Source organism: Lissotriton helveticus, chromosome 2_1 (genome assembly GCF_964261635.1).
Source record: "Lissotriton helveticus chromosome 2_1, aLisHel1.1, whole genome shotgun sequence".
Lineage (NCBI taxonomy): Eukaryota > Metazoa > Chordata > Amphibia > Caudata > Salamandridae > Lissotriton > Lissotriton helveticus.
In genome coordinates this window covers 428,516,971-428,539,925 of record NC_136059.1, presented here as the reverse complement: position 1 = coordinate 428,539,925, position 22,955 = coordinate 428,516,971, and the positions used below count along the sequence as shown (strand labels likewise).

Genomic DNA, 22,955 nt, shown 5'->3' with positions numbered 1-22,955 from the left:
TGTTTCGAGTCCAGGGAGGACAGGGCCTGGCAGTGTGGTCTAGACTGTTCCCATAACGCACAGGGATAAGAATGATTTGTATATGACTAGGTTCAAACTGGAATGGCATGGTGAGCAAACAAAGATAGATTTAGGCCCAGATTCCTGTACTTGGGTGAATGTATGACATTGTTTTTCATTCTGTCCATCAATTGTTCTTCCTTCATCTGTCCCCCCGAGTGGGACGGGTTTACCCAGACGTGAATCCCGTGCTCTCCATGCCACTGGAGTCAACCTATCCTGGCTGATGAGGGGTGAAACCGAGAAACCGGTCCTAGGATGCTTGTTTCCAGTCCAGGGAGGACCTGGCCTGGCAGTTCAGGCTGGACTGTTCCCATACGGCACAGAGTCAAGACAGATTTGCATATGACTGGGTTCAAACTGGAAAGGCATGGTGAGAAAAAAAAACGCTGCATTTAGGTCCAGATCTCTGTACTGGGATGAATGTATGACATTGTTCTGCATTCTGTCCATCAATTATTCTTTTTGCATTTGTCACCCTCAGTGGGAGGGTATGCCCATACGTGGGTCCTGTGCTCTCCAAGGCACGGGAGTCAAGCTATCCTGCCTGGTGAGGGGTGAAAATCCTAAACCAGTCCTTGGATGCTTGTTTACAGTCCAGGGAGGACCTGCCCTGGCAGTTCGGGCTGGACTGTTCCCATAAGGCAAGGGGTCAAGACTGATTTGCACATGGCTGGGTTCAAAGTGGAATGGCATGGTGAGCAAACAAATGATGGATTTAGGCCCAGATCTCTGTACTAGGGTGAATGTATGACATTGTTCTGCATTCTGTCCATCAATTGCTCTTTTTGCATTTGCCACCCCGAGGGGGACAGGTATGCCGTGGGTCCTGTGCTCTCCATGCCACTGGAGTCAAGCTATCCTGGCTGATGAGGGGTGAAATCTTGAAACGTGTCGTCGGATGCTTGTTTCCAGTCCAGGGAGAACCTAGCCTGGCAGTTCGGGCTGGACTATTCCCATAAGGCAAATGGTCAAGACTTAAATGCATATGGCTGGGTTCAAACTGGAATGGCATAGTGAGCAAAAAAATAATGGATTTAGGTCCAGATCTTTGTACTGGGGTGAATTTATGACATTGCTCTGCATTCTGTCCATCAATTGTTCTTTTTGCATTTTTCCCCATGAGTGGGACAGGTATACCCAGACCTGGGTCCAGTGCTGTTCATGCCACTGGAGTCAAGCTATCCTGGCTGATGAGGGGTGAAACCCTGAAACCAGACCTAGGATGCTTGTTTACAGTCCAGGGAGGTCCTGGTCTGGCTGTTCGGGCTGGACTGTTCCCATAAGGCAAAGGGTCGAGACTGATTTGCATATGGCTGGGTTCAAAGTGGAATGGTATGGTGAGCAAAAAAATGATGGATTCAGGCCCAGATCTCTGTACTAGGGTGAATGTATGACATTGTTCTGCATTCTGTCCATCAATTGCTCTTTTTGCCTTTGGGCAAGATAGCCCTCTCAATAGTGAAAAACGAAATTGGCAATATTTCACTATCAGGGCATGTCACCTACATCAGGACATGCCCTACCTTTCACATATACTGCACCCTGCCCAGGGGGGTACCTTGGGCCTTTCATAGGTGGTGTCCAATCTGTACAGAAAGGGAAGGGTTAGGCCTGTCCAGTGTGGACACTGGTCAAGTTAGCATGGCAGTTAGCAACTGCACACAGGCACTGGGGTGGCAGGACTGAGACACCATTTTAGAGCTACTCATGTGGGTGGCACAATCGGTGCTGAGGCCCACTAGTAGCATGTGAATCACCAGCCCTGGCACACTCAGTGCACTTTACTAGGGACTTCCTGGTAAAACAAATATGCCAATCATGGATAATCAATCACCAATTTACACAGAGAGCATATGCACTTTAGCACTGATCAGCAGTGGTAAAGTGCCCAGAGTCCTATTGCCAACAACCACAGGTCAGACAATATAAAGGAGGAAGAAGAAAAAAGTTTAGGGATAACCCTGCAAAAAGGGCCATTTCCAACAACAGTAAAACAGTAACATAAAAATAATATGTAGTGAAGCATATGTATAACTTCAGTTTTATTAGAAAAGTATAAAAAATATATACTTACTGTCAATAGTTTTAGTCGATATTTAGGTGGACCACTTCTGGATAGATTGCATTGTGTTTCCCACTGTCATCAAGATATCATCTACAAATGTTATTTTGTTTTTCAATCCTCCAACAGGCATCTCTTCTGTTTATTAATTTTCTATGATTTGTAAGAACTGGGGACCCACTGTCAAGGTCAGGAAGGGGTGACAAGGAACAACCCTGTCTCGTACCTGGGTACAATGACAAAGGTGCTGTTGATTTCTCCCAGTTGACCAATATTCTTGCCTGTGATAAGGTGTAACTTGCCTACATATATTTCTGCATATTAGATCCCAAACCCTCTCTATTTAGTGCCTATTTGAAAGTACCAGGGGCCAGATGTATCAAGCAGTTTTACCCATTCTGTGTCTATGGGAAAATGTGTTCATACATCTGGCCCCAGGTTACTTAGCTGAACACTTGGCAGTGCTGAGAATAACCATAGAGATGTTCTACTTGCAAGATTTCTTAGTTAAGCAATCACTTGTCTTGTCTTGGAAATGAGGCATGAAGGGTTCTAGCCAACTATTTAAAATGAGTGTAGATTTTCTAATGAATTCACAGGATATCTTAGGAGAAAATGAAACTAACGGAAAACTAGATAAAGGTGTGGAACATAAGAGGGTGAAAGGAGGAGTCACCAACTACTGTTGACAGTTTTCAGGAGTCTTGTTACATGGACCCTTGCACTGTTTCTGCTTTTCCAAACCCAGAAATGTCTAGTACGCGTTACCCAGAAGTGATCTCTGAACTCTTGTTATGTGCTTAAATTTCCCAAGAAACCAACCTTGTCCACAAAATCTTCCTTCTACCAGCCCATTTGTGCCCCAAATATGATTCTACTCTCCTACATCATGCTTTTGCAAATAATACTTGCAAGACAAAGTAATGGTCAATACTGCCTGGATCTATTCATGGTTAATCCTCAATGAGCCATTAGATTTAGATACGATCTGAATGTTAGGATGCACTACTATCCAATGAGAGGGATACACTCTTCAGTCTCTAACTGCCTCTATTAGTTACAACATACACAGGACGATGAGAGCCAGTGGTATAAATGGGAAAAATGAAATTTGATAAGACAAAAACAGAGACACCAGAATCCACCACTCGTACTCATCACTCCTGTTAATCAAGGATATCAAAAATCCTTCTCATTCCATCACAATAGAACACTTAGCAAATGAGCCAATATATTTATCAATATTGCTGTTCCTGGCAGCAGGACCTTTCTGGTATTGTATTAAACCAACAAATCTAAGTACTGATATGCATTTTCTGGAAATAATCAAAGAAGCTGAGGTGAATAGCTTTATGACGTATCACCAACATTCTTCCGAGCATCTCCACATCTAACAAACAGAAATAGGCATGAAATCACTTAAAAATGTGCAAACACTCTGAGATTGCCGTAGGGCTTTGGTGGACAGTGAGAACTAGTGTATCCATTGCATGAAATTAAAAGATTTAGGTGGATCATTGAACTGATAATTGTTTGTGATCAGCATTAGGATAAAGGATGCAGCACATATGTGCTATGATCAGTCAACAGCTATTTCAATGCTTGAATGTTCCCAGTGCTAGTACATGGATATAGTGTGACAATGTCATAAACATGATGATTTTTTATATTATCAGACAATACCTAATGAATCCTCTTGGTTCCAGGAAGTAGAGGCAATATTACAATGTGAATTTATTTTACTCCATAACTTGAATGATTGGTCAAAGGGATGGACCAAATGATGTCCTGTCATGAATCCTCTATTGAACCAGATCTCTCAGTTTCAGGAGCCACCAACTGCAACTTTTGTATTAATGGCAGAGTCTGAAGAGTGTTCTTTTGGGGACAGTTACACTCTTGTTCTTTGGATAGCCGACAACATATAGACATGTTAATCAGTTTGTGATCCCTCTTTCCAAGGGTAAAGGAGATGTGGTGCATGCATGCTGATATCGATAAACCTCTCACTTTGTAAAACGTTTCCGGGCAAATCAATTGGTGCTCTCTGAGGTTAATATAAAGAGTGATACCATGAAAATCCTGTATGCAGTATCCTAGGAGTCAAGGACTGCTTAAGGGTCCCAAAGCACTCTCTTTAATTTCATGTAGAAGGAGTGTGAGAATCACCATAGGACGTCTACAGCATACATAGTATCAGCAAATGCTTTTGTGCTTTAAATCAAACCATTATCTGAATAAAAGATCAACTCTTCCCCTGGGAACTTTGTTATGGTATGTTTAAATATTTTGTAAAGCACGCAATTACCAAAAAGGGATATTGGTGCTAAGACTGCCTGAACAAGGTGTATTTAACAAGGCACAGGTGACTTTTGAGTACCTTCTGAAATGTCAAATAAGTTCCAGTAAGACACAAGTGATTAGGGTGCGAACTCCACATCAAAGAGGCAATATAAAGAAGGACTGTTCTCTGAGTTTTGTATATAGATCCTTTGAGAAGCAGGCTGTAGCTGAATTGAATGCAAATTCCATATAGTAACATAGATGGCATCTAGAACTTTGATGAAGGCTGTTGCAGGTCCATAGATGGCCTTGTGGAAAAGTATAGAGAGCCTTAAACTTGATTTGTCTCTCAGTTGGCAGTCAGTGTAATTGTTTCAAGTGTTGTGAGACAGAAAGTCCCTGTAGTACCCTGGTACTCATAGTACGGCCCGGAGGGGGGCGCCAGCGGCCCGGCAGACCTTCCTTGGCGGCCCGCGGACCTTTTCAGTCATTGTCCTTGTACTAGTGTTTTACAAGAAGGCCAGTAAACACAAAAGGGGGCAGCTGGAGCATGCTCGATAGAGCTTCACTGTGCATGCACTAGCGGCCCTCCTATGTTTACTGAGGGCCTCCGTATTTGGTACAAGTTTGGGTCAAATGGTGACAGGGGTGCGCAGTGGCAGAGGACTTGATGTACAATGACGGGGTAGAGTCTCCGAGTGATGGCACAAAGTCCAGGGGTGAAAAAACAATACTTTCTAGAGACCCCTGGGGTAGTGACAGTTTCTGAAACCACCTGAAGCGTTTCTGGGTGACGTAACCGGCTAACGATCTCGGGATGAGAAGACTTTTTTAAAGCTGGGGGCGGAGGTGACCACTCATTGGTAGACCTGAAGAGACTAGTGCTGAGTGGAAGGAAACCCAAGCATATTCCTAGCATTCCTCTCCCGGTGTAATTGGTGTCTGTGAGACAGTAAAGGGAAGCGGGAGGAGGCCTCGGTGCATCTTCTTCCTCTGCACATTATCCTTCATCCTGTTTTAACCGCCTCCTTGCTGGATGGGGGCACCCATCCAGCCGTTATCTCTCTTGAGGTATGCTTTCAATAGCCCTTTCTCCACCATCAGTGCCAAATGTATACCTGCCCAGCTGCTGCATTTTTCGAAAAAATACTCCTGGTTATAATGGTCACTTACGCTGATATACAATATGGAGAACTCAAACTTATGATCAAAGAGGGGGACTGATGCAACACATCCACAAGTTAACGTTGTTATCTGTGTTTGAAAATTAGCAGCCAGGAAATGAAGGCAACCCCCACTTATAACTGTTATGTTAATAACATTTCTAAAGCGCGACTGTTAACCTATGGTGTCCTGGCACTAAACCTCTATTGACACAGAGTGAGAAAAGCGACCCTTCCTAGAATAGTTCCACCCACTCTCCTTTCATTCATCCTTACACTTTCTATCATTTCACACTTCCATTCATCCTTTCACCATTCAATACACATTTAGCCGTCCTTTTAGTCATTCATCCACCACTCTATCTAATACCCTTCCATCCATCAATCCATTCATACATAGTTCCATTCATTCTTGCCCCATTTCTTCCTCTCTTCTTTTACCCTTCTTCCTTTCTTTCACATTTTCTTACTTCTACCCTTCCTTTTTGCCTTTTCTCATGTGTACTTTCTGCTTTCTAGCTCCTATGTTTCTATCTTTTGTCATCTTATTCCCCCCCCTGCCTTTCTATCTCCTTTTGCTCTGTTTACTGCCTCCCTATTTTTGATGTTTTCCCCATTTCCTTTTTTGTCTCGGTAACACGAATGCATTATGTCTTTTCACGTAGGTCTCTGGGCCTCTTTATTCGATTGCTTGCTGAATTTTACGTAGATGCCGTAACTATGGTCACCATAGGAGAAAAAAACTCTGGGGCATATTACCAACGATGAGCGATATTTATCGCTAACGATGCTTAGCAACAAATTTTTTAACGCTAAGCATCGCCGGAAATTATCGCAGAGATAACTTGCTATTAGCAAGGTTTATCTCAGAAGTGATACAAATCCTTGCGCTAACTGCCAAATGAGAGATTATCGCTAGAAAACCAATGATAATCTCTCGAAGTTTGGCATTAGCTTGATGATAGGGGCTCACAAACTTAGCCATGATATCCACCTTCCATAGGATATCATGGCTAAGTCAGGAAAATACCAGGTGTAAAAAAAGCAGTGCTAACCGCGGTTAGCGCTGCTTTTTTTATCACTAACAGGGTTAGCGAAATCCTTGATAATAGGAGAAATGTCGCTTAACAACATTTCTCCTATTATTTTTCTCTGGAACGCCCCCTTTGCATCTCATTAAAGATTCAAGGGGAATCGTAGAGAAAAAGGGTGCTAACATGCGAAATTTGCGTGTTAGCACTCTGTTGCTGATAGGGAGATAATTTTATATCCGCTTTCTTGGCTTTTAAAGCCAAAAAAGCGGAGATAAATCCCTTGATAATATGCCCCTCTGTTCCCTTAGATTTTGTGACAGATGGGATGATGTAATGTCCCTGTGAATTACTAATATTGTTACAAATGATTACAAAGTATGTGTTTATCTTTGGGGAGAGGTTCCTTGGGAAGAGATTTCCCGAACTATTAACACTGAGTGGTATAAAATAGTGTCTAATAATGTTTTTAAAAGGTGGTGATTTTTTTACTCTAGCCCCAACCCTGCAAGCCCTGCCCCCACTGCCCTTGCCCCCACCTGCAGGCCCATCCGTGCGGCTCTCGGCCACAAACCAGACTTTACCTTTGGCCCCCGAGAGAAAGTTTGTGAGTACCCATGCTGTAGTAAGCCCATCATTTCTCTGACTGCCATGTTTGGATAAGTTATTCAGAGAGTTTATAGGAAGTGCTTGACATAGAGCTTTACAATTTTCAGAGCAGAACTGTATAATAGCCCAGATCACTCTGGAATTCTTATCGGATGGCAGCAACAGGAACACTTTCGTCAGTACACATACGTGTAAGACAAAAGATGATGATGGCTTTGCTATCCTTGCTAAACAGTCCAATTTACTTTTAAACATAAACCCTAGACACTGAACTGAGGTTACTGGAATAGTACTTTCTCCAAATTATGATGCCCACCATGCATGTGCCCAGATGGTAAAGTGTCCTCCTAAAATCAGTACCTCTGTCTTGTCTGTTTTGAGCTTGAGACAATTTTTTTCCATCCACTGTGCTACATCTTTCATGCAGTCTATAACATTAGCCCGAGCAAGGGTGTAGATATTTTATGACCCTTCAACAGTAGCATTGTTCTGTAGCCACACTCACAAGAAACACAAATGCTGCAAACAGAATGTAGTTATACTGTTTAACATTGGACAAGGGGCAAATGTAGTTCAGATAAACATTGTCAAATAGGGGATCTGACATCATAAGAAAAGTGGAAGTAAACATATCAGTGGTGGATGTCTTTCCTTGTTGGATAATAGCACATTAGGGTACTCATTTCTTATGTTGTTTTGGACATATATGGCCACCACTATTGTATATCTGACATAGAAATGACAGCACTGATAGCTCTATGGGCAGGCACATGAACCCATGAGCCACCTTTATGAGCAGATACTTATCCATGAGGACCCACTTGACAGACTTGTTTGATATATTCCTGTCCATAAACCCTGATAATGAAACAACAAGCATAGGCAAGATGGCGGCAGCTGCGGTGGCTGTGTAGGAAGCTTGCTGAAGTGCTCTCCCGCATCATAGCCCCCTCGTGTTTCTCTCCCTACTAACGGCTCACCGGAGGGTTACATGGTGTGGATGTAATGTTGTGGCGATACCTGCTGAAATCCGACGTCGGTTCCCGCTCTCCATTGGCCATGAAGAACGCGCTTGTTTGGCAGCGCTACACCGCCATTGCTCAGTGGCATTTCCAACGCGTCGGTAGTAGCTCTGTCAGCGGCAGCGCCGGGTTCGCTGACTTTGACCTCAACGGTATCAACAAAGGAGGGGAACCAAGGAGGGCTATTTTTAAAGGGGTCCAGTGTACAAGCCCTGACAATATGTTAGACCAAGAAGATACACAGTTCCCCAAGGGAAGGGTGAAGGTTTAAGTAAGCCAAGCGAAAGAGAAAGAAGGGACATTCCCCTTTCAGAACTAAAACCCTCAACCACCCAGCAAGCTAGGTGTCATGCTTCATCATCTGGGTTTTGCTCCTCGTCAGACTGGCGCTGCAATGTCTGACGGGCACCCATGAAGGGGCTCTTTATTGGAGATCTTTTGTTCCTGCCAGTTGTTGCATGTGGGTATGAGGGTCCTAGGTGTGGTGTAGACATGCAAAGTGAGTGAAGATTAAAAACGGTTAGGTAATCCACAAGGCATTTTAATGGTGTGGTTAGCTACCTCAGTAAAAACGGTGAAGGAGAAATACACACTGGTCCAATGATCCAGGAGTGCATATACTACCTAATGGTCGACATGTTTCATGCTATAATCGCAATTCATCAGGACCTAGAAAAGGAAAGAACTGTACTACACAAGGAAGGGGCAATACTACCTTCTACTGGAAACTTATAGGCAGGCCACAAGGTCCTGCTTATTCTAATGCGACCTAGAGAGGGATGACAGAAAACATGATAGGGCAAAACCCTAGTCAGAGTCCGCAATATCCTAGGTCACGGGTGCTTGGTTACTTAAATAAAACACAGGCTAAGTATGGTGACGTAGGGTTCATCCTTAGCTAGTGGAGTGAGGTTAAAAACAAAATTAAAAAAGACAAGTTTAATTGGAGGTGGACTGTAGTAACCAAAGGCTGGGTCAAAATTAGTAAACTCAATAGAGATGTCATAAGGTACGTATTCTCACCCTACTTAGGTCACTGTCGGGCTTCAACGGTCTTCTCCCGTGTAATGGCACCTTAATAGTAGGTACCTTGGGTGAATGGGAGAGAAGTGACAAAATGAAGCATATATTGCAAGAGGTCGTTAGGCATTAGTATAAATGTAAACACTTGAGCGTCTCGTCCCGCAGTGCCATTTTAAACCAACATCAAGTACACACTGGCAATGTCATGGCGATTAAACGCTGTCTACCGTATATCTAAGGCAGCGCACGAGGAGGATGGAAACGAGATGGCTCCAGTTTGCCCGATTATAAACATGGTCACAGGGGCTCAAAAACGCCCACTCACTCACTCTCGCACATCCCCCAGATCATGAGTGCAGATACAACATTGTATGCCAGAATGGAGTAGGCTGATGGGGCAATGGACGTAGGAACTAGAATGTCTCCTTGTTACAAAAACACCTGCCACATAGTACTGCAGCATCAATAACCCCAGGAAACAATGAAACGCTAAGAGACACAGATATACATAAGGTTGCCTCCGAGGATCAAACTTACCTGTCCGCTGAGCGAACTACACCAGACACACCTACCCACACGAGGCTCGGCGGCGAACAGCGAGAAACCGGAACGGTGTGAAAGCCGGGAGCCCGGTCTTTTAACCTGTATTCGGCCATCGTTGTCTCACCCCTGTCACGTGCAGGGGGTGTCGGGGGAACCGCGCATGCACGGTATGGCGCGAAGAAAGAAGGTAGCAACCAAATGTAGTAAGGGAAAACAGCGGTCAAAGGTGGCGGCCATGTTGTAGTATAACCAGGCCAAATAAGAATCAAACAGTAGCCGGAAGGTGGCTAACGGTGGGAAAGTGACTACCGGAACTGGGTAATGTCATTCTCAGATTTACATGTGGGGCGCGTCACAAGGCTTGAGGGCAGAAAATCTGCGTGCACAAGGCAAGTACGTTTATGTCTAGGGTCTTTGTAAAAACACCAGTTCTGTCTAGGGTATTTAGTCAAAACACAATAATCACCAGTACGGGCGGTAATGGCTTAAAAGTGTATTGGTGCAGGTCACATTATATAAGGAGGTAACGTTGTTTAGTGCAGCAAACGTCAACCATGGAAAACCACTAAGGCCACAACAAGGTACTAAGAGGGCACATGTGATCCTTCGTGATCCGGGATGGTGTCAATGTAGAAATAGGCTGATTGTCTTACATGGCATGCATGGCAAGGCAAAAATACATCAATACTACTGGGGTAACATTTGCAGTAGTGATTGAGAGGTAATGTAGAAATACAGCATAGGTAGACGGGCAGAGGTGCCGCAAAAGTAATGGAAAAATATGGAGAAATAAGGGATTAGCACCTAGATAAGGCGCCCCAAGGGATAGAGTCGTTCAGACCCTAGCTATCAGTGGCCAGTCGGTGCACCCATCTTTGCTCAATTCTGAAGAGCGCCTGATGCGTTATGTGTTGGTGTGACTCGAGTATTATCCACCTAAGGCTGTCTGCTGTGTGATTCACTTCCTAACAATGGTGATACAGCCTGGTGTGTGTTTTGAGGCACCTGATGCTGCTTTTGTGCACGGTGATTCGTAACTTGACCTGTCTCATGGTCATTCCCACATATCTTTCACCGCAGGGGCAGGTAAGAAGGTAGATACACTTAAACGTGTTACAAATGGTATGTCGTTTAAGGTGCCAAGTAAATAATTCTGTGAGATTGATCTCCTTACAAGGGTAAGTTTGTTTGCATACGGAGCAACCACCGCATGGGTAGTGGCCCACCACTGGGGGTAAGTCCCATAGTGTCCTTTGGGTAATTCCTTCCCTCGCCTTTGGCCTAGTGAGTACTAGCTCGTTCTTTAGGTTGGCCATGCGTTTAAATGCGAACCTAGGGCGGGGGGTGGTAAGATCGCCAGAGTTGACGGAAGCCCAGTGTCTGTTGATAGTCTTTCTTATGTGTGAAGAGTTTCTTGTGAAAGATGTCACACAGGTTATAGTGTCTGAAGGCTCTTTAGTTCTTACGTCAAGTAGTGCTTCACGTGGGTTGTTCATTGCCTTTTTATATGAATTACGGATCTGTCTCGTGGGGTACCCCTTGTCCTGTAATTTATGCTGTAATAATTGTGCCTCCTTCTTATAGTCTGACATGCTCAAGCAATTCCTCCGGACCCTCAGGAACTGCCCGAATGGGAGGTTATTCCTCAGTGTTTTAGGGTGATTGCTTTCATAGAGTAGGAGGCTATTCCTATTTGTTTCTTTTCTGTGTGGATTAGTGCTCAGCCCAGTCTCAGTGAGCCAAATCCTAAGGTCAAGAAAAGTGATATTAGTCTTAGAGATTGTACTCGTGAATTTAAGAAAAGGGTTGTGGGTGTTGATCCATTCACAGAATGCCCTGGTAGGTAATCAGGTTGCCTTTCCAGAGTACAAGAATATCTTCAATGTACCTGCGCCATAGAGTCGGGTCGTCCCTGTAAGTATTGCTAACACCCCTGATAGTGGTCTCCTCAAAGGTGGCCATGTAAATACAGGCTAGACTGGGGGCAAAAGTGCTGCCCATGGATGTGCCCTGTATTTGGTGGAACAACTGAGTCTCGTACTCGAAAACGTTTTCCCTCAGGATAATTGTGGCACATTCCATGATAAAGGAGACAGGGATAGGTGAAAACCAGTCTTCTTTTAGCAAGGTGGATTCTACTGCCTCTAGGGTTGCCTGCTTGGGGATGTTGGTGTTGAGTGCTTCTACATCTAGGGTCAACAAAAGGTCTACTCCCTCCCTCTCCTCTATGTTGTCAATGAGGCGGAGGACATCCCTTGTATCCTGTATGAAGGAGAGTATCTCCAACGCGTCTGTAGTAGCTCTGTCAGTGGCAGCGCCGGGTTCGCTGACTTTGACCTCGACGGTACCAGGAGCAGTGTACTTTGCGGCACGGAGGCTTCCGTTACTTACTGTCCCCCCTCCACACTGCGGATCAGGATAGCCCGATGGGGAGCGGAAAGGGTGACAAGACCAGGGGGACGGCCACAACAGGATCTGTCTCTGCGGCAGCGGCCTCCGCTTTGTCAGTGGTCACAAGCGGTACTGCAGCAGTTCATCTCTAGACTGTGGATGGGGCAAGCTCTCAGAACAGCGGCCGCTCTGTAAGTCACTCATGGGACGGTGAATTACAGAAAACAGGTGCAGAGCTATCTGTGGTAGCGGCAGCAGTGGAGGTATGCAACAAACTGCTCCAGAGAAGGAACCAGGTCCCTGCTATCTTTAAGAAAAAAGGAGCCTTAAAAACCAAACTAGAGCACGTCAGTGGCAACATTGTAACAACAGCAATTATCGAAGGTGATGGTATCTTGAATGCAGCAGGGAATGTAGTAGTGGACATGAAAGGTATTGGGAGCAGTACTAATGTAGTGAACTCCACAGAGGAAATACTGAATGACTTAGAGTCATCCGGATCTGGCGGGAAGTTTTATTCTATGTCCGATGTTTCCATTGTCTCGGAGAACGATATGGAGAGTGTGCCGGGCGATTGGGTTGAGAAAACTGACTCTCAGCATGAGGAGGACGATCCTAGCTCTGAACGGTCTATGAGCCAAGAGACAGTACGTAAAATGCAAGACCATGAGAATTCCCTCTCCAAGGGGACTCCGACTCCTGTTGGTCAGCCGGTATGGGACCATTCACTGGTATCTCATTCTGAGGGAGAAGGTGGTGGTGTTAGCTCTGACTCAAAATTCGATGGAGATAGTGATGGAGATGGTTAAATTACACTCAACATAATTTATAGGGTAATAATGGCGCATAGGGAGGAGAAGAAGTCTGAAAGCTTGCGGACCCAGGGAGCTGTTTGGAAGCTGCAGAACACTGTGCGCCGAGTTGCTAAATCATGCAGAGAAATTTCAACAAGAGTTATAGAGGCAGAAGAGAGGATATTGGCGTTGGACGATCAACTAGTCCAACAGAAGACAACAGTTACAGTACTGCAAAAAACCAGGGAAGACACGGACTGGAAATTAACTGATCTCGAAAATCGATCCAGACGGAACAACTTGCGCGTTTTGGGGGTTGCAGAAGGTAGGGAGGGGAAGGATGTGAGGCGGTATATTATGGAAATGTTTACCGAGGCCTTCCCTGATCTGAAACACTGGAACTGGGAGACTGAGATTATTAGAGCTAACAGATTTCCGTTTATTCAGAGGGGCCGCAGGGGGCCCTAAGGGTAAGCCTAGGGCAATACTGATCTGCCTGAATAACTATCTGTTACGCGAAGCTCTATATGATCTTGCGAGGTCTGACAGGAGTTGATCTGCCAAGGGAAATGACTTTTTCGTATGCCCGGACTTCTGTCAGGCTACAGTCCAACAGAGGTGGCGATTACGTTAACTGATTTCAGCCTTTCAGGCTAAAGGGGGGCAGGCTTTCCTTCTGAACCCTGCAAAGTTAAAAGTTGTATATAAAGAAAAGTCTTATTTTTTTGTATCGGAGATTAAGGCTGAAGAGTTCTTGAAAACCATGTGAAACCAGTAGGTGTAGATAGTATATACACCTGCACCTCTTGTCTTTTTTTGTCTTTTTTCCCTTTTTTTCCCTTGCCTGGGGAGCCTTTAGTACTGGTAAAAACGGTGTAAAATTTGTCATAGTGAGGGAAAAAAATGCTTATGAGAGATCCCGGGGGTGCTGCGGAGGGGGGCACTTCACAATTCTCTTCCCATCACCTAGGACATGCTCCTTATGCCTCATTTGGGGTGCGGTCTCGGGGGGAGGGGAAGCTGGGTGGGCAGGGTGGAGAGGGAGGGGAGGGAGGCACTGTGGACTGGTGTTGGGTGAGGATGAATAGAGGGGTGGTGGCTATGACCATATTCTGTTTTGGAGAGGTATTGTTGCATTTCTTGATTTGGTGGTACAAACAGATAAAATTTACTGAATAATGAGGATGGCATGCTTTATATTTTGTATATGGAACATCTGTGGATTAAACGATGAAAGAAAGGGGTGCTGGCTCAAATGTTGAGGGCTCAACTGTATGATTTGCTATGCTTACAGTAAACACATATAGCTTGGAATAATCGTAAAGTGTTACGGGAGTTGGGAATGGAACTGCTCGGGTGTACCAAGCAAGGGTCAAATATCAGAGGAGTTGCAATTTTTATGAGATACGGTTTGGGAGTGAAGAGGCGGGTGAAGGGGGACAGCTACGGGCGTTGGGTCATCGTGGAATTGGTTATTAATGCTCTCCCAGGGTCAATATGTGAGTTGTTTGGGTCAAATCTGGACAATCCGGAAGCCTTACATCAGTTAAGTATTGAATTAGCAGAATGGCCGACTCCCTTAGTTTTATGTGGGGACTTTAATATTCACCTGGAGGGGAATTTGGATGTCAGGAGTAATCGCCCCTATTTGGGGAAAAAGCCTAGAGTTTTTAAAGCTGTGAAAGGGCTAGTCAGAGAGTTGGGTCTGGTCGATGTCTGGGTCAATCAAAGGGCCAGTACTCCAGGATATACATTTTATTCTGCCCCCCATAGGAAGCATGTTCAATTAGATTATTTTTTCATCTCAAGGTAGCTGTTTGTGAATTCTAAAATAGATTTATTGCCAAGAAATATTTTGGATCATAATCCTTTGGTAATGCACTATGGTTTGAAGGTTCAGCGTCAATGTAAGTCATGGACTTTCGAGCGTAACTTATTGTTTGATCCAGAATACTGCGAGCATATGTGTACCTGGATTTTGGATTTTTTTAGGATAAATCATGGTACAGCCTCTTCTCTGATTGTCTGGGCCACATTTAAAGTAGGTGTCAGGTGCGCTATAATGAGTTATTCGATTGGGAAGCAATGCCAAATAAATAAAGAAATTAGAAATCGAATGATGCAACTTAGACTTTTGGAGATTCAACTCTCGGTTGAACTCTCTCATCAGTGGAGTGTAGAGGATACTTTAAAGTCAATATCTATTACGAAAATGAGAATTCATCAGCATTATGTAGAAAAAACAGTTAGTAAGCTATCTGCTTATAGAACTCAGGTTTATGAATTGGGTGAGGACGCTGGGAAGATACAAGCAAAAAGACTCCGGCAAAGGGATAGTACGAATGGAAGAGATATGTGATCATAATAATAAGGTAGTTGAGTCACCAATGAATATTCTGAAAGTTTTCAGTAGATATTATGCTGAGTTATATACAGAAGGGATGTATGACGTTACAACGCATACTTTTACCACGCATACCTTTACAACGCATTTTTTACCACGCATACCATTACAACGCATAGCACTTAGAGGTGCTGGATAGTGGTAAGTATAATATTCTATTCCAACTCCAGTCCCCGTGGACACTAGGGAAGGTGTTGGATAGAAAATTAAACTTATTCCCTATCCTAGAGCGCCCCCCAGCGCAATGCGTTGTACTGGTATGCGTGGTAATACCTGCGTTGTAATGGTAGTGCGTTGTAAAAAATTCATTGTAAAAGTTACATACCATACAGAAGACATAACAACAAATACTGAAGGGTGTGTTGAGGAATTTTGTGGGAATTTAGGAACTAACAAAATTTCAGAGGAGAATAATGCGGTGTTGGCGGCTGATATTACATGGGAGAAGGTGGAAATGGCGATATTATCCTTAGCTAGGGGCAAAGCGGTTGGTCCTGATGGAATTCCCCTTGAATTTTACAGGACGTTTCACCATGTTCTGAAATCAGAACTTGTGTCTCTGTTTCAAAATGCACAAAGAGGGACAGGTCCAGATTCATAGAGGAAAACCACGATAGTTATTTTTTTTTAAAAGGGCAAGCTGGAACAGTCTCCCTCCTCATACAGACCCATATGGCTAATCAATTCTGATAGCAAAATATATTCCAAAATATTGGCTCAGCGTCTTGGGATGGTTATCTCTCCCATAGTAGCTAGTGTACAGCATGGCTTTATTCCAGGACGTGACACTGCTGATCATGTCAGGAGGTTCATTACTCTCCTGGACTGGGCACAAGCAACAGACTCTGACCTAGGGGTGATCCTGTTGGACGCCAAAAAGGCATTCGACAGGGTCTCCTTGGGTTGTCTGTGGGAGGTCCTGAGGTGGAAAGGATTTTGTCCATCATTTATTCAAGCTGTGAAGACACTTTATATGAACCTAGTAGCGTCTATACAGATTTCAGGGTTGTTGTCCAGCGAATTTAATATTAGTCGCGGTACACGCCAAGGATGTCCATCTTCTCTTCTTTTATTTGCCTTATATTTCGATTTATCTTTGTCTAAAATCAACAGTCATGAAGATATCAAACCAATTACATTGAATGGAGTGGATTATAGAGCATTGGCATATGCGGATGATATTCTTGTAGTATCTGCGGATTTGCCAGCTGCTCTTTCAACAATTAAAATACTGGCAACCCTGTTTGGCTCTTTCTCTGGGTATAAGCTCAATGTCGGGGAAATGCAGGTGTTGTATTCTAGGCCAGATCCTCCGGCTTGTATATCTGTCGTAACGGAGGCTACATATCTAGGAATAAAAATCACTTCTAATGTGGACGAGATTCCAGCCTTGAATATTTTACCCGTAATAGAAAAGGTCAATACAACCTTGGAAAGGATGGACCACTTGCACCTCTCCCTGCATGGCAGATGCAATGTTATAATAATGCTTGTTCTCCTCAAATTTTTGTACATGTTCAGGACCATTCCATTGGAGTTCTCGAGCATAGTGTTTTTAAAATTAGATAGACTCTGTGCAAGGTTTCTGTGGGGATACCATAAGAAGGGCTCATAACAAAATGATTCTTCCAAGGAATCGGGGAGGATGGGGTGTCCAGCATTTTATAATGTATTTCTGGGCAGCTATGTTACAGATTATGGGTCCATTGATCTTGGGCTGCAATGCTCCTATTACCGCATTTCATAGACAATCTATATATGAACTTATTATGGGTGAACAAGCCAACGGTTTGTTAGTAACTATTTTAGAGCTGTCATATTATAAGACAACAAGGTTCAAGACTCTCCAGGCAGCACATCCAGTCTGGGAACAAATTAGACGAGTATGCAAAATCCCTAAAGTGAACTTTTATACTCCGTTCAATGCTACTGGGATTCTCCCCTCAGGTTATTTTTAAATGGGAGAGAAAAAGTATCTCTTGCTTAGGTGATCTGATGGATCAAGGGAAATTGATGGCCTTCTCTGAGCTTAAAGAGAAGTATATATTGGATAGGGGGGATTTCTTCAAATATCTGCAAATACCTAGCTTCTTGATTAAACATGGCTTTGATAGAGGTTTGCTGCTTGAAAAAATTCAGCTAATTGAGGAAATGAGGAAGGATAGGACAATACAAAGATGGTTATTTTCCTTCCAGATGAACTGGATAGTTGTCAGCTTAAATGGGAGCAAAAACTTAGGGGTCCATTATGATGTCGGGCGGATTGCCTCCGCCAGGCTGGCGGTAGCCACCGCCGGCCTGGCGGAGGCCATCCGCCCGACATCCATTGCCAAATTCCCCCCCGCCAATTTAGGATGGCGGGGGGGACCGCAGCGGTGAAAATCACCGCCCGCCTGTTTTCCGCCCCGGTGGCCTTGCGGCCGGGGCGGAATATGTTTAAAATGGTGGCGGTGTCTGTTAGACACCGCCAGCCATATTACAATGCGCATTATGGCGCGCCTTTCCGTGGCGGCAATGCCGCCACGGAAAGGCAGGCGGAGTCCCCCTGCAGGGGCCCATTGCGGGCCCCCAGGGACTCAGTGGGGGTGGAGGTGCACATGGGGGGTACCTATGGTACCCCCCTGCATTTCAATGCACAACATAACAGGCACCTCGCGGTGCCTGTCATGTTGTGCATTGAAATGCACAACGTGCATTTTTAGCATTGCGGCGGGCGGTGCTTTCAGCACCGCCCGCCTCAATGTTAAAAATGCGGGAAGCGCCCGCCACTGTGGCGGGCGCATCTTAATATGTACAACGGGACCCCCGCCCTTATGGCGGGTGGTCCCATTCACCGGTAGGATGATGGGCGGACAAAGTCCGCCCGTCATCCTAATGGACCCCTAAGGGAGGCTGGCCTCAATATAAATCAATCTTTGGAACTTGCTAATAAGGTGCTGGTTACAGGCAGACATCGCAGTCAGCACTTTATGGCCCTATGGGATTTATACTACTCACCCAGGAAGGTGTCTCGGTGGGGGAAAATAGGGGGTGACAAGTGTAACCGCTGTGGGTTGCTGGTGGCTGATTCTATTCATATGTTTTTTCTATGCCCAAAACTGACTAGGTTCTTTCAGGATTTGGAAGGGTTCTTTAATATTTTGTTTCAAAAGCAGATAACCTTAACCAGCGAACTAGTAATCTTGGGGGTGGGTTTGGAGGATTGTCCTGTTGTACTGGATAATTCTGAAATAGCACTTTTGTTCATAATGATGACAGTGGTCAGGGCATGTATTACTAGTGAGTGGATCAGCTCCGAACCCCCAACTTTTTTGAATTGGAGAGTGAGACTATTGGCTATGTTTAGCTTTGAGACAGCAATTTCTAGAAGCAAAGGAAGGAGAAAGAGAATTTTTGGGGCGGAAATTTGGGCTCCTATACGAGAATGGATGTTGGGTGGGGTAGATGGGTCAATCAGTGAGTAGTGAGTTTGGGTAGTTAAATATTGCTTATCTATTCTAGTTAGATGTACCATGTTAGCCTATTGTTTCTTTTTTCTTCTCTTTTCTGTTAGAATAACCAATCTGTATCTGTCTGTGTTGATTATCCTCTCTCGTCTTATTTACTTAATTATTTCTTTATGCTGTAAATAATGTGTCATGGTCACTCTGATGTGATGGATATGTACAGTTTTCAAAGTGCTTGGGAAAAAAACAATACATTTTTTTTTTTAAATGGAACAACAAGCATATTAATCTATGATGCTTGTTTGCTGAGAGGTTGCTGTCTGCGACTGGTAGAGACTATGTCTATTTCAACTCAGATTGCTGAAGATGTCTCCCATATGCAAAAGAAACTATTGATGAGCGGAATGCTGGACAATGCAAACATTTACCCCCAGTCACAAAAATCTTGGTTTAATCCATCATTCTTTTGCGCACCGCACCACCCCTGTTTGGACCCAGCCATATGCAAATCAGTCTTGGCCATGTTCCTTATGAGAACAGTCCAGGCAAAACTGGCAAGCCAGGTCCTCCTTGGACTGGGAACAAGCATCCTGGGACCGGTTTCAGGGCATCACCCTTCATCAGCTAGGCTAACTTGAATCCAGTGGTGTAGTGAACACGGGACCCACGTCTGGGCATACCCTTCCCACTTAGGGCCACATATGCAAAAGAAGATTTCTCCCAAACGGCATTTTGCGTCTCTCTATTTCCTGTCTCTAGCAAGCAGTAAGCTGCTGCTCTTTGGGCATATTAACAAGAACCTTATGTCACCGTAGCTTCAATTTCTTGACATTGCGGCTGCTTTTTTTTCCGCTGTATTTACAAGTTGCTGCTAATTCCAGTTTGTGGCAATTTTCCAGCATAAACGAGAACACTTTAGTTAGCGTGACTTACAGAAAATGAGATGCAAGGTTGACCTTCCAGTGTAAAAACTCCTGCAAAACACACTACATGATATTTACAAGGATTTCCTAGTATGTTGCAAAACCAAAAAATTTACCTTGAAGTACAATTAGAGGCAGATTTGAAGGTAAACAAATACCTGGTCTCAAAATGGTGCAAACACTTGGGTCTACATATAAGATGCTTTGGTGCTTGACAATGCTGCAAGGAATATTGCTGTGCGGCCCTGCACCAAAACAAAAGGTCAGGAATGCACCCTTTCAATAAGATAGGGAGCATTGCTGGGCCTCATTCATGAAAGGTGTTGCATTGCTGCGATAAAACAGCAAGGCAACACTTTTCACTGCGTCCTCGAGACACCATGGATGCGCCATATTTAGTGTTTGGCGCTCCATGTCGCAATCAACTACAGATATTTCGGGAATCCTGATGTATCTGTTGGTGCTAACTTCACACATTGCTGCAGTTGTGCCGCAAGCATTAGCCAACTCCAGCATTGCATGGGACAGGCCTATTCCTACGGCACTGCGTCACCTTTACGCCTGCCATGAAGCAGGCATATGGTTTTGATTCAGTGGTGTCCTAGAATTGTCACAGTGAAATCTGATAGATTTCACTGCACCACTCCTACGAGGCTTTGTTGTGTGAGAAAGCCCACCCTGCATACATCATACCTGATAAAGGTATATTGTGGCACAGGGCTTTACAAGGTCACCATACGCCTAGGTACACCACTTTCTTACTACAGTGCAATGTGGTACAAAATTTACGCTGCAAGTATATCAAGAAAATGATGCACCAGTGGTGTTAAAATGTCTCAAGGGGCTCATGATTAAGCCCCCCTGCCATTTTCCCCTACTTTGGCCTACAATGGCTTTCATGCGCCAAAGCAGGCACCTTTCCGCCATGGGTGATTGTGTTGTGGAGTTGATTGATGTCTTGCAGGAAGGGACACCTACCTGCATAAAACCTATCAATCCAGGGTATTTCCTCTGTCTCTGTACTCTGCAGAATGCTTCACACATAGAAAACGTGAAAAAAAGAGGAGAAATGAAAACATTTATCCTCGCAGCACCTCCCAAACCGATCCCATATCAAATATCAATAACAAAAACACCGACCTACAAAAATATTGACGCTAAAATATCGTAAACACAAATATCGTCACCATATACTTAAACAAGGATTTACACAAATATCGATATTTTATTATCGACTAAAAAAATATCGTTTTAAATTATATCGACTACTAAAATATCGACTACAAAAATACTGAAAATAAGTAAAATAATATGAAACACACCAAAAATATCGACACCACTATTATCGACTTACATACACCCTATTTACGAATACAAAATATATCGACATTTTTCTTTAACATTAAATTCACAATCCTCTCAACAAAATAACAATTTAATTACTATTACCTTTTAAATAAATACTTAATAAACATATAAATATACTATATACTTTAAGTATGTATAAATTATTTATTAATACACCAATAAATATATACATACTTAATAATTCAAATACACTCAATTAATATTATTTTTTAAAACACATTACATATATAAACATTTTTAAAATTATAAACCATAAATATAAAACACATACAAAACATCTTTAACCCCTTCCATGCTCATGACGGTTCCGTCATGAGCGTCGGTTGAGCTGTGCTCATGACGGAACCGTTCCGTCATGGTTCCATAAGCCCAATGGAACGTTCAGCACAGTGCAGGAATCTGCGCCGCGCTGAAGCGGTTAATTATATACTACTACTAAATAACAAATAAAACACCCTCATTAAAAAATAACGAATACCAAATTCAAACTAAACTTCTCAACCAATGAATTTGAAATAAATGTCGTCAAACCAATCAAAATACAGAAATACAAAAAACAGTTACATACTTAACTAAAATTACCATTTTTGGAACAAACTCGAAGAAAAACGGTTACTTTGCTGAAGAGAAAAGAATACTCACCTAGAACAACTACTACAACAGATTATACTACAACACAAGTAAGTAAAATCCCATTTTATGTACTATTAAATCCTCAAAAACTTTGCTAAACTCCCTAAAATAAATAAACGCTCTTTTATTTAAACAAAAAAATCCTACCAACAACAGCCACAATGAATAAATGTACCAAAAAATGACCAGCCTTATCAATGCCTACATAGAAATGTAACAAAAAAATAAAGATATAGCAAACTAAAGTTTAAAATGAAATTACATTGTCTGAGCTATAAATAAATACAAAAAAATACACAACTAATACAAATACTTATTATTTCAGCTACAACAAACTTCATCTACCAAACTACATCTGCACAAACAACAGCTTTTACAAAATTAAGTAAGTATACTCACAGTTTAAATAAATAATAACAAAAGAGAAACAACTAAGTATCAAACAATATTATTAATTACAACTCTTCTCTACCACAACTACAGGAATTACAACAGTGAAACTCCAATAAAAAGAAATAAAAACATCAGAAAAACAGAAAGAACCACATTGTAAGTATAATTTTAAAATTACTAATTAAACCTAAACATTGAAATAAATGTATTACATATTTACTAAAAACACATACATATGTCTTCACAGATCTACCCTAGAAATGGCAGAAGGAGCTACTTTTATAACATCTCAAAAAGGAAAAATAATGCTCAGCTACATGGGTTATACCTAACCCAAGAAAAATGTCAAAGATAACAAAACACATTGGAAATGTAGCAAATACTATTCAACTGCATGCTATGGGAGAGCTACAACTGTAGATAACAATGTTGTAAATGTACGAGAGCATAACCACCCACCCAATGTGACCGAAGTAGAAGTAAGGGAAGCATTAGAAACACTTAGAGAAGCAAGTACAGGCTCCCAAGAAACAAGCACTACAATTTTGAAAAATGTATTGACCAAAGTCCCAGAAAACATAACAGGACAGTTACCCTCAATCCCCAACTTGAAACGATTAATAGCTAAAACTAAAAGAGCATCTGTTCCAACTCCACCTCCACCTCAAACTTTTCAAGAAATTAAAATATATCCTGAATATACTATTACCCATAAAGAAGACAAATTCTTGATGTATGATAACCAAAGCCATGATAAAAGAATTCTACTTTTTGCAACAAATAACAATTTGCAAAAACTAAAAA

General features: G+C 43.0%; 1 long non-coding RNA gene across 1 annotated transcript in view; it reads left to right on the top strand.

Moving 5' to 3' along the window:
- Positions 1–10,166: 10,166 nt before the first annotated feature.
- The window catches only part of LOC144819367 (uncharacterized), a 71,940-nt gene continuing 59,151 nt past the window's right edge, over positions 10,167–22,955 (top strand). Inside the window, exons 1-3 of the long non-coding RNA XR_013607320.1 lie at positions 10,167–10,192; positions 22,084–22,143; positions 22,242–22,307. This is a non-coding gene — a long non-coding RNA (uncharacterized LOC144819367). The remainder of the gene's footprint in view (positions 10,193–22,083; positions 22,144–22,241; positions 22,308–22,955) is intronic.